Below are 13,267 nucleotides of genomic sequence, written 5' to 3'. Positions count from 1 at the left end.
ATAAAACCTATTTTCATTTAATTATAATTTTATCCTTGTATAAATAATTGACTCAAAACTCTATTCCAATTACAAATACAATCAAATTATAATTATACATACTTAGAATATAATACAAATAAACCCAACATCTCACTCAAATTACCCAATAACACAAGGAGATGGTGAAAACAAATAGAAACACCAGGCTCTTGGAGTCTGGCAATTGGAATCAGTATAATCTAAATTTTTTTTAATGACAATCCGTTGGACGACAAGTCTGGCACTAACAATGACAGTAATTCCAACTCCAATAAAGTATATTTAAGTTACTATAGTAAAAAATTTATAGTTGGACTTTAGGATGCGTCAATCGGTCTGCCTTTTACTGTGTACCGATCATCTTATCATCCCTTTTATTGATACATTCCTAGCCTTCGTTTAAAGACTTTATAATGCATTCCCGACCACCAAAGAATCTGGTAATGCTTATTAACTCTCAAAACTTATCTGCTAGCTCCTCTGCTCGATTAATTAATACCCTATTCCAAGGCCTTTTTTTATTTTTTATTTTTTTTATTTTTAAATTGACTTAGTCTTCGAAGGCAACTAATGGCCACAGAGTCAGCCTGCACTTACCTATCTTTGTTTTGAGCAACTTTTAGTTGAATCATCACCAAACCGAAATCATCCTTCATCCAATCGAAGGAATCAAATCTTGGAACAACAAAGGGACATTTAAATTAAGTTGCACTAGAGGAATTCAAATCCTTCATCCTCCACTAAAATGGTCTTTATGGCAAATGGTGTTTGGGTGAAACTTTATTTAATGGATCATAATCTATGTAAGGTCATAGTAACGCTTTCAGCTATCTTTAAGAAAGTTTATGCATCATAAATAAGTGAAGAGTAAAATTGTCAATCTTGCTTCTGGTGTAGTTTTCAATTAGATCACCTGAGGTTTGATCCAAGTTATTTTCAGTGAAAATAAAATGATATTAATTCATTAAATACATACTGTCATTTTTATGACCAAAATTCCCTTATATTTTTGACATTTTTTTCTTCAACTTATCCAATCTTGAATAGAAGTATGAGGTACCAATAATTTGGAATTTGAATAAGTTTCCGACTAAAAATACTACTAGTTGAAGAAAAGAAATTGAAATTTACAAGGGTATTTGGGTGTTAAAAATTATGATGCATCCTTAATTTGTTTTTAGGGGATATTATAGGGGAGGCAATACAAGTTGTCATTTTCTTTGACCAAACTTCAAGGGGTTCAAATGAAAATTACCCAAAAAAGAGAGGTTATTCTTGCCACCCAATATCCACACCAGTTAACTAAATTGTGATCTTTCCAAGAGAGTACATTGAAAGAGTTAAGGAATGACCCTACACCACACAAAGGATGGAAGTTCCATCTACAGTGTGGAACCATCCGAACCAAACATCCTTCCTCTCTTTCCCTTTGTTACCTAGGCTGGAAGATCTGGATTCTTCCCAAGATATCAAACATAATGTCTAGAAAGCCTTAAAAAAGTGAACACCTAATGATAAAGCTGCATGCTATGGAGGTATTACCTACTTATCTTAAAAATAATAATCATGTTCTTACAAATTTTGGTTTTGATATACTCTTACACTAGACAAAAAATACCATAACCTATCCTTAATAATTACAACTTTTAAAAGTACCTTCAACAAATACACCCCTTAGTAATATCTCCAGAGTTACATTCTCTAGTTATGTTCTCTCCTATCAAACAATCATACTATAAAACAAACTCAATTTAGTTTTAAGATAATCTCTTATTGGATCAAAATACCTTGCTTTATCTCCCCCTTATTTGCAGGTTTCTTCCATCGACTTCTCTCCTCTATTGCCTAAAACTCAATTTGTCCGACTGTTCGTTGTATATGTAAACAAGGGTATACTTGTCCTTTTACTTATTCTTAGGACTAGGTTTGTCTTATGGATTAGTTTGAGGGGCAAAGTGGTCTTTTCAGCCTTATGTTTGTATACCATGTATTTGGGGGTTTAGGGCATCGATTCATTATGATGTTCCATACGATTCTCTCATCTTCTCTCTCTCGTTCTCTCTGGTTCTTGCTCTCTGGTGTGAGATGTAATTCGGTTGTGCCCTAGTTCTTCATCTTCTTCTTGGGTGATGCTCTAATGGAGGTTGAATAGTATATGCTATTGTTTGCATTGAAGGCACTGGTGTTGTAGTGTTCTTGGCTCGGCGCAAGAAGGGAGATAAGCTTCGGTTGGACTACGATTCTGAGTGTAGTCATTCCTTAGTCTTGTGTATTCTCTCTTGGTCCATGTATAAAGTATTTACTTCAAGATTTAGAGTTGTAACCTTGCTTTGCTATTGGATTGTTACATAGCTTGTTGAGTGCTCAACTCATCCTTGGATGTAGATCTTAAGGACCGAACCAAGTAAACATCATGTGTCATGCTTGATTTCTTTCTTTCTTGTTTCAATTCCGTTGTGTATAGTTTAGTTTTCTTAACAGTTTTGGCATCAGAGCTTTGATTCGGTTCTTGGCTGGACTTGTTAATTCTTGATTAACCTATAATACTCTATTAGTATGTGTTTCTGTTAGCATCAAACTACTATATGATGTTCTGTTAATTAATCCTCAAACATCTCTTGCTTCAGTTCATATTTTTTGCTAAACCCTAGTTTTGACTGAAACCCTAACTTAGGGTTTTACTCAAATTGATTGAGGGCTTTTGTATATATGTCTAATTGGTATAGTTTGCATTAAAATCCCCTTGTTTATTGATTGAATTTGAGGTTCAGTTTGGCTATCTGACTTGTAAACTGGTTCAGCCTTTAGGGTTTCTTCAAATTGGTTTGGGGCTTTTATGCTAAACAGATTGGATGTATGAAATAGATGTTTTATTCATGTTTATAATCTGAAATTAATCATAATTTAATTTTTTGATTATAAGTTGCATATAGTTTGAAATCTAATTTTTTATTTATTGCTTACTGTTAACCGCTCTTAGTTATTATTATTAGAGATTTATAATCTTTGATGACAAGCACACAACAGAAACACGAAAGAGATGATCGATCATTCACCTAAGACTTTGAAGAACACCCACAATTTTCCTTGAGTGAATCTTTCTACAGGTTTCTCTTACAAGAACAAAGAGTCACTTAGCTCTTTGTTGGCTTTCCATGGAACCTTGGTAATGTATTTATATCACTCACAATGATTTAGAACACAAGCACTGGCACACCTGGAGTTACCAAAGCCAGCAAATATCACCCGTGTTTCATGTTGCATGTTTGATATTTCATAAGAGTGGGACCTGATTCATTTTGGTTATCTTGTATCTAGATTTTTTTATCTTGAATTTCTATTCGGTGCAGATGCTGAACTAAGATTAGAGTGTGTCCTGGTTGAACCACCATTGAATATCATAGCTTGGATTTGACTAGATCCAAAACTCACGCTTAGAATATCTAGCGTTTTGTTCTATTATTATTATTATTTTTTGAGAGCAAACTGTATTGGCACTCCAAAATGAAGGCCTTAAAGCATTGACATTCCACTTTATATAAAAAGCACAAAGACCCCAAAATTGAATTTTTATTGGATATATTTGTCCAATTTGTCACTGAAAACCTTTCCGACGCTGTTTATTATAGGAATTTTTTGAATACAAACAGTGATTTAACTGTTTTTAGTGATAAATTTGACAAATATATCCTATAAAAATCCAATTTTGAGGTCTCTGTGCTTTTTAAATATAAAGTGGGGTGTCAATGCTTTAAGGCCTCCATTGTGGGTTGCCAAAGCAATTTTCTCTATTTTTTATAGAAGGTGTTTTATATTTCAAAAGAAAAAATATATAATATCTTTCTGAAAGTATTTTCCTTCTAGACGGTGGTGGAGCCCCGTTATGGTTGGGGCGGCCATGGTCCCCACTTTTTAAAAAAGTTTAATTATTTTATCTATTTTTCTTAATTCTTTTTCTTCTTATGTGAAATATCATTTTTTGCCCCCTAAAATATTAGAAAATTTTTAAAAGATAAAGATGATGGGCATAAACGTCATTTTCAATAATTATCCCTAAAGTCTCTCCCTATTTATTTTCACCCCTCTCTTCTTTCTTTACCCATGGTTTAAGGGCCTGTTTGGTTACATGAGTCTGGAGATTTCAAATATCTATGGAGTTATAATTTATAAAATTAGATGTTTGGTTCTTGTGGAATGAAATCTCTGGATTCATCCTAAAACATTATTTGATCGACGTAATTTTTGTGAATGTGTAAATGTAAAGCTTTTTCGAAATCTCTGGATTTCACCCTTTACCTATAAATTTACAGATTCACATTTTTAGTGAATCTCTAGATTTCATGAATCTAGAGATTTTTACAACCAAACGGGTATAATTTTCAGATTCATGTAACCAAACAGGCCCTAAGGAAATTTGAAAAAGTTAGAGTTAAGGAGTTTATTCCTTAATTTTCTCCACAATCAGTTATTTTGTTATTCTTTCTCCATGTTTTGTTCTCTCTATTTTTTACTTTTTTATTATTTGAATTTATATGGTATCTCTTATTCAGATTATTTTTTTGTTATTTTTTTATTTGATTTTTATATTGTGCATTGAATATCTAAAATTTGTAAAGTAACCAACTACCATGATTCGTTTGGTTTGAAACTAGCCTTTTACTGATAAAATCAATTTTCTTTTTTCCCCCTCTAATGTTGATTTTGTAAGATTTTTTTAATAAAAAAAACATTAATTAAAAATTAAAAAATTAAAAATTTTTTATTAATAAAAATTAAAAAATATTTGATTAAGTAAAAGACCTATGAAATCATCAAGGGGAAGATGGTCAAGACGGTAGATTATTGAGGTGGCAAAATATTCATATTGCCTAGGCCATGAAACATTGTGAGGATAATATCAACATCAGAAACTGAGTAGCAGCCGCAAGATGATCAACAATAGATTTAATATTTTGAACATATTTGGCCATAGAAGAGTGGCCTTTGCGAGTTTGCAAGAGTTATATTTCAATTGCATTATGCGAGCTTAAAATTGAGAGGCATAAATCTGTTCAAGAGAATTCCAAGCAACGTGGGAAATGGTTAGACCAACGATTTTAGGAAGAGCACTTTCAGAAAAAGATGAGATGATCCAAGATAAGATCATCTTGTCTTGTTTGCGCCATTGAGAATATGCAGGTCAGGAATGGAGGTTGATGTAGGTGATGTAGTGGAGGGATTGGGTATGGTTTGAGGAGGAGCTAGATTGGTTCTATCGACATAGCCATAAAGGTCATATGCATGAAGGAGAGGAAGAAATTGCGATTTACATAGGAAATAGTTGCTTCGATCAAGCTTTACAGGTAAGAGATAAACATTATGGCAGTGGTGGAATTAGTCCTAAGGATCATGTAGATGGCGGTTAGAGGCTGAAAAACTGATACCAAGTTAGAACTTTGTTTGAGAGAGAATTCTTCGACACTCAGATTAGTGAGTGCGAGATGTATATTAATATTACTTGAATTACAATCCAAATATTTGAATTTGAATTATAACTTGTTTACAATCAAACTCTACAACTTGTGATCCTTTATTTATAACTCAAACTCTTCTTGATCAGTTGGAGATAAGATCAATCGAGGATAGAGTTACTTATGATGAATTTGAATTTGAATCCAAAGACTTATCCTTTACAATAAGATATTTATTTGTTAGCTACCCTTATGTTTTAATTTACTTTTTTTTTTTTTTAATAATTTACTTATATTTTTGTAAGGGTAAAAATGTCAATATTAATAATTATCTTTTTTTTAATATGTGAGGACCATGTCTAAATATGATAATATAATTCAAAGGTGAGATCTTTAGTGGCTCCCACATGGACCCGTACAATATGTGGTGAAAAAGTATTAGTTTTTCCTTGAGGGGGAGATGATCCAGACTCTCATTATCCTCCAGTTGGCTCCGGCCCTGTCTATAGAAAATCAATAATTATATACTATTGTATTAAAGTTTTTAATGTTCAGAGGATGGGTATCGGCAAAATGGTAAGATAACTCTATTCCTACGTTACAGAGGTCAAAACTACCATATCTATTACACATTTACGCCTCCTCAAAATCCTTATATGAACAAAATTTTATCACTTCATTTTCAAATGATAATTAGTGATGCCTTCATATTATAGTGGAACTACATATTAAATCTTGTAATTTATGAAATAACTCCCTTCTTTTTTTTTTTACAGCATTAAGTAATGTTAGGAGTTCTTGCCAGAAGAAGGAAAAAAAACTTAATGTTAGGACTTAGTGTGCAAAGATTAATTTATCTTTTTTAAAATTCAAGTGTTAATGCAAAAAGTCCATTATACCTTTCATTAAAATGAGATATTTATAAGAGTATCACTTTGCCGCCATTGCTAAGTCATGGACGAGCTATAAGCTTTAGCGTTGACTACATGCAATATGAGGAAAAATCACAAGAGGTAAGTCTTTTTTACCTATTATTTATTAGGAGTAGAAAAATAATTTAATTAAATATTAAATCAATACAAACAACTATTTAGGGTTTATTTGGGCATTTAAAAATTTTAAAAAATAATTCTTAATGGCAAGAAATATTATCAGAAGTCCTAAAGAACTCTAAATGTAATGTCAAAATAAGTAAAACCCGACGGATTGACAATTAGAATCCAAGAGAATGGAAGGATGTATAAGGTTTTTCTTTTTTTAATAAAAAAATAAGGTGCTTTGTCGGACACTTCATATTATGTTGAAAACTCACATATCCTATAAAATTATTAAATAAAAGAAGATTGTAATTGTTTTAGTCTCACTCATCTTCATTCCCAGTTTTAAATTCCAAATTATTGCAATTTTAGTCTCACTCATCTTCATTCTCAGTTTTAAATTCCAAATTATTGCAATCTAGAGAAAATTGACCATCTTTTGCATAACCCATGAAGAAAAAAATAAAAGAAAAATAAAAAATAAAAAAATTCCTTCTTTCTTTTTCTTTTTCTTTTTTTTTTTTTTTTTTTAGACATACAAATCGTAAATAGTTGTCCCTACCATAAATAATGACCACGTAAAATAATACACGGCTCAATATTTTTAATTTCCTTATGTAATTAATTTAACAATCAAAAACCATTTTCTTCACCTCGTACTTTAAAATCATATTCTACTTTGACTTGGCAAAGAGAACTTTTAGAATGCATAATTTGTCATGGCATGCATGAGTCGTGACACATTCAATAATAGTGGAGAGTGAATAAGCATGTTGGAACTCGGAAGTCAAATGATATCAAGAGCATTATTACTTATCATCTTTTATATTTTGTTTAGGGTGTTTTCCCAGTCATGTGACCATTCGTTTTCATTATGATAATTATAGATTCACAAAAGAATCTATAAATTCAAAGTATTGTTCAAGAATCCTAATCCAACTGTTGTATTAAATTTCAAAATATATAAGATTATTTTAAATAGGTTACACAATTATGATTGATGACAAAAAAAAAAAAAAAAAAAAAAAATTTGGAAAGCAGCTGAATATTATTGTTTCTAAAGAAATTTCTGTGAGATAGAGTTCTCCACTTCTCCATCTATTCTTCTATTTAGCCTTGTTTTTTTTTTGTCGTTTTGGGTTTAATGAGGCTTTTTGTCTTCTGCTGAAATGAAAAATCATCAATGGCGTCATAAAATAGATCATACGAGCTATTAGTAGTTGGTCTTCAGGCTTCAGCTATTATGACATAATCATATAAAAAATAAAAACAAGAGTCCCAAAAGGGACGAAACACATCATAGAACAACTTTGTCATTTACATATTTCATAGAATCTGATTGTTACACGAAAGGAACCACACTTGTAATTTGAAAGGGAAAAAAATCCACTGAAAGATCCAGCGGTATATCAACCTAAAGATCAATAAGAAATAGGCTATGTGATTAAAAGGTATCAGTGACAATCCTCAGTAGAAACTTAATGGGTGCCCTCAATTAGCATTGTGCATGTCTTTCTCTTCTTCTTCTTCAGAACTTGAAACAATGCTCTTTATTTGCGCAATACTTCTCATTGTCCTCACATACCATAAGGCACAAAGAAGATAGAATATCAAATTTATGAAGCTTAAAATAGCGAGAAGCGCATAGAAATAGTATAGTTTGCCATAGTTTATGTTACTGGTTAGCCATCCAATGCCAGGCTGGGTTCCTGTCACACTTTGAACTATGGTAACCAAGAAGGTACTGACAAAAAACCCAATTCCCACAGTAGAGAGGAAAAGTCCAGTGCTCATTGATTTCATTCCTTTTGGAGATCTTGTTATGAAGAAATCAAGTTGACCACTGTAAGTAAATGATTCAGCTACGCCAACAAAAAAGAACTGTGGAATCAATACATAGAATTTCATAGGTAGAGTTGGGACAGTGGGACCCACAAGTCTAACCACAGCCAACCTTTGTGCCTCCACAATTGAAGCAATTGTCATGGCCAAAATTGAAAAGACGATACCAACGGCTATTCTTTGCAAGTGGGTGAAGCCTACAAGTTAAAAAGAATGAAACCATATTAATTAGTTTTTGTTAGAATTCTTTCTATCTTTCTTCTTCTTGTTCTTCAAAAAGAGTATTGTTGCAAGTAATGGGCTTTAAAATATGGAAGTATAGCTTAATATGTAATTTATTAACCTACCATGTTTTCCTTTCCACCACTTCATCAACCTAATGATCACTTGGTCATAGAAAGCAGCTCCAATCAATATGCCCAATATGTAGAAGGTACTGAAAGAGCCTGCTGGGATTTTAAAATTGCCAATTGAGCTGTCCATTGTTGAAGCTTGTTGCACGAGAGAAGGTAAGCACCTGTGAATGTATGCACCAGAAATAAATTGTGGAAGCCCAAATTGGCAATAGCCTAACCATCATCTTCACCTCCTCTATTTTTGTCACTGAACAAAGATTCCATCTGTTTTGAATCACTGAACCATTGCTCCCATAGTCCTCTTTGTTTAAAATTGCAGCCTTGTCCAACCAACTATTTGAAACACAACAAAACCAATTAAAAATAGGAATGGTTTAGCTTTGCCATATATGTGTTTGATAATCTACATATTTGCAACTCGTATACTTACCGAAATTGGTGCTGTGTGATGGATTCTCGCAGCAATGTCAGTTGAGTCTTCATACAAGGTATCAACATTGCTAGGATATTCAAGTTTCCTCTTCCTTAGGGCAGCAGCTATAACGTTGAGAACTTGAACAATGGGGCTTCCCGAGCATTCCCTATACCTATACTTTGTAGTCCTTGATAGATATATTAGTGTTCCAACAAAGAAAAAGATAGAACAAAGTCCATATCCCCAACTCCGAGAAACATAGTCTTGTACGTAGATTCCCAAGGTGACTCCAAGTATAGTTCCAAGACTAATGACAAAATAAAATCTACTAAAAAAGTAGTCCATCTTAGATTTTTCCTTCTTATCATTCTCATCGAATTGATCAGTTCCAAATCCTGATACATTAGCTTTAAGTCCTCCTTGACCCAATGCTATCACATATAGAGCAAGATTGAGAACTCCAACTTGAAACCCATTTGCTGGTATGCAACTACTACTATTGAGAGGGCAAGCAGGTGGACGTAGTCCTGGGACAGCGCATGAGATTGATAAAATGGCTGAACCCTGAAATATTGAGATAACATATATTACTTCATATACAAAAATATGAACTGCAATTTGAAAAGCATACATGTAAAGTAATTATAGATGGTTTCAATCAAAAGAATCAGTGAGCTTGGATGTAAAGGGTGCAACTACTGTTGTGGGATGGGTGCTTGGTTTCTTTGTATAACATGATCAGATATATATGTTGTACTATTTTTCGCTTTTAATATAAATTAACTTTTAGCAAAAAAAAAAAATAGTTTTTGCTCTTTTTCTGTCACTTACCACAGCAAGGATCACTGCAGAAATGGCAACCGTCCAATATCGGCCTAAGAAAGTGTCTGCCACAAAACCACCAAGCAAACACAAGAGATATCCTGTGCCGGAAAAGTTTGATACAATATTTGCCGAAGTTGCACTAGGAAGATGCAAAGTGGGACCAGTGTAAGTCACGAGGTTGGCTGCGATTTGCATGGTAGTAAACCTCTCACATGCCTCAGCAACTACACAAGTTTTGATCGTTAGTAAAATGAATATATATTTTAAATTCACATTAGCAATGAATAACATTCTTTGGTACCTAGGATAGAAGCTGCGGACAACCATCCTCCAGTTTTGGTCTTATCGGCTGGTCGACCCTTGTAGTCTATCGCATGGAAGGTTTTGGAACTCATCTTCCTCTGCTAGGAAGTATAAAACAAGATTACTTAGAAAATAGTAAAATCACTTAACCTAGAATGAAGTCAATGGAAATTCTCTCAAACAAGCAATCCAATTCGATGGAAATTCTTTTGATGGTCTATAGATCTCAAAGTAGGCAGATTTATTTTCCTCGAGAAACTACCATATGATTTAAAAAACAAAAATGAAGAATTGAAAAAAATCAGAGACTATTTGGAAACTGTTTTCTATTGATAAAAGAAGGTGACTCCTTTGAATGCATAAGACTACTTGGTGAAGTGCTTTCTATCAAAGAACGTTACTGCATGCATGCATGAAACCTAATAAGTATCTCTCTTTTAAATGGTTTGATTCATAGAGTGCAACATTGTCATTTTAGAGAGAGAATGGTGCAGGTGTAGGGTTAAGAAATAAATAATAACAATAATAATTATAATAAAAAATAAATAAATAAATAAAAGAAAAAAAAAGGTTAAAATTTTAAATCAGTTTTGCAAAATGACAAACTGTGTCCACCACAACAGAACAACGAAAGAGATGATTGATCGATCACCTGAGACTTTGAAGAACACCCACAGTTTTCCTTGAGTGAATCTTTCTACAGGTTTCTCTTACAGGGACGAAGAGTCACTCAGCTCTTTGTTGGCTTTCCATGGAACCTTGGTAACGTATTTATATCACTCATAATGATTTAGAACACAAGCACTGGCACGCCTGTAGTTACCAAAGCCAGCAAATATCACCCGTGTTTCATGTTGCATGTTTGATATTTCATAAGAAAGGGACCTTATTCATTTTGGTTATCTTGTATCTAGATTTTTGTATCTAGATTTTCTATTCGGTGCAGATGCTGAACTAAGATTAGAGTGTGTCCTGGGTTGAACCACTATTGAATATCTAGTCTGGGTTTGACTGGATCCAAACTCAAGCTTAGAATATGTAGCATTTTATTTTTCAAATGAAAAAATATTTAATATCTATCGGGAAGTATTTTCCTTATAGACAGTGGTGGAGCCACGTTGGGGTTGGGTGGCCATGGCCCCCCACTTTTTTTAAAAATTTAATTATTTTATTTATTTTTTCTTAATTTTTTTTCTTCTTATATGTGAAATATCAATTTCTGTTCTTTAAAATATTAGAAAAAAATTTTAAAATAAAGATGATGGGCATAAACGTCATCCTCAATAATTATCCAATGGTTATGATTGAACCCCCTACTACAAGGAAGAAAAAATAAAATCTAATTAAAAACTAATTTATAATCCTTAAAGTCTTTCTCTATTTATTCTCTCTTTCCATTTTTATTTATTTTCTCCTCTCTCTTCTTTCTTCAAACATGGTTAAGGAAAATTTTGAAAAAGTTAAAGTTAAGGAGTTTATTCATAAATCTTCTCTTTTTATGATTTGAATTTATGTAGTATCTCTTTCTCAAATTTATTTTTTTTTTGTTTTTTTGTTATTCTTTTTATTTGATTTTTATATTGTGAATTAAATATTTTGTAAAGTAGACAACTACCATGATTCGTTTGGTTTGCATCTAGCCTTAGACTATTAAAATCATCTTCTTTTTTTCTTCCCCTTTAATGTTGATTTTGTAAGCTGATAAGAATTTTTTAATAAAAAACATTAATTAAAACTAAAAAAAATACTTTATAAGATATTTGTTGGTTAGCTATCCTTATGTTTTAATTTACCTTTTTTTTTTTTTTGGTAAATAATTTACTTATATTTTTGTAAATGTAAAAATGTCATTATTAATGATTATCTATATTTTTAATATGTGAAAACCATGTCTAAATATGATAATATAATTCAAAGTTGGAATCTTTAGTGGCTCCCACATAGACCCATACAATGTGTGGTGAAATTGCATTAGTTCTTCCCTGATGGGGAGATGATCTAGGCTCTCATTATCCAACCCCCCCCCCCCCCCCCGTTAAATGTTGAATCCTCGCTCCACCCCCGTCTATAGAAAAATAATAATTAGATACTACTGTATTAAAGTTTTTAATGTTCAGAGGATGGGCATCAGCAAAATGGTAAGATAACTCTATTTCTACGACACAAAGATCAAAACTAATATATCTATTACACATTTATCCCTCCTCAAAATCCTTATATGAACAGATTCTTGTCACTTTATTTTCAAATGATAATTAGTGATGCCTTTGTATTAGAGTGAAACTACATATTAAATCTTGTAATTTATGAAATTACTATTGATCCCTTCCTTTTCTTCCTCCTTTTTTTTTTTTTTTTTTTTTTTTTTTTTTTTTTAATTTATTTATTTTATTTTTTAGCTTTAAGTAATGTTAAGAGTTCTTGCCAGATGAAAAAAAAAAAAAAAAAAGGGTATGTTAGGAAGTTAGTGTGCAAAGATTATTTTATTTTTAAAAAAAATTCAAGTGTTAATGCAAAAAATCCATTATACCTTCATTAAAATGAGATATTTATAAGATTATCACGTTGCCGCCATTGCTAAGTCATGGACAAGCTACAAGCTTTGACTCCAATATGGGGAAAAATCACAAGAGGTAAGTCTTTTTTACCTATTATTTATTAGGAGTAGAAAATTAATTAATTTAATTAAATATTAAATCAATACTAACAACTACTTAGATTTGATTTGGGCATTTAAAAACATTGAAAAAATAATAATATGTTATCCATTAACAAACGATTCTTAATGGCAACAAATAATATCAAAAGTCATAAAGAACTCTAATGTAATGTGAAGATAACTAAAACCCGACGAATGGACGGCTGCTACGCCCGCTCAATATAGGTTGCTACAGTTTGAACTTTGGGGTGATACTTGATACAGAAGATTTATACCCGACCGGGTCTGACCCGGATGGGGCTCTACATGCTAGTTAATCGGGAAATATGCCGATCATCCATGACCAAAAGCGTAACATA

The 13,267-nt window shown here is 32.2% G+C and overlaps 1 pseudogene; it reads right to left on the bottom strand.

Moving 5' to 3' along the window:
* Positions 1–7,999: 7,999 nt before the first annotated feature.
* LOC149018894 (protein NRT1/ PTR FAMILY 6.2-like) lies at positions 8,000–10,341 on the bottom strand (annotated as a pseudogene).
* Positions 10,342–13,267: the final 2,926 nt, after the last annotated feature.

This window comes from Hakea prostrata, chromosome 4 (genome assembly GCF_041222555.1).
Source record: "Hakea prostrata isolate BN-2017 chromosome 4, UWA_Hpros_2, whole genome shotgun sequence".
In the NCBI taxonomy this organism is placed as follows: Eukaryota; Viridiplantae; Streptophyta; class Magnoliopsida; order Proteales; family Proteaceae; genus Hakea; species Hakea prostrata.
This window is presented reverse-complemented; position numbering and strand designations above follow the sequence as displayed.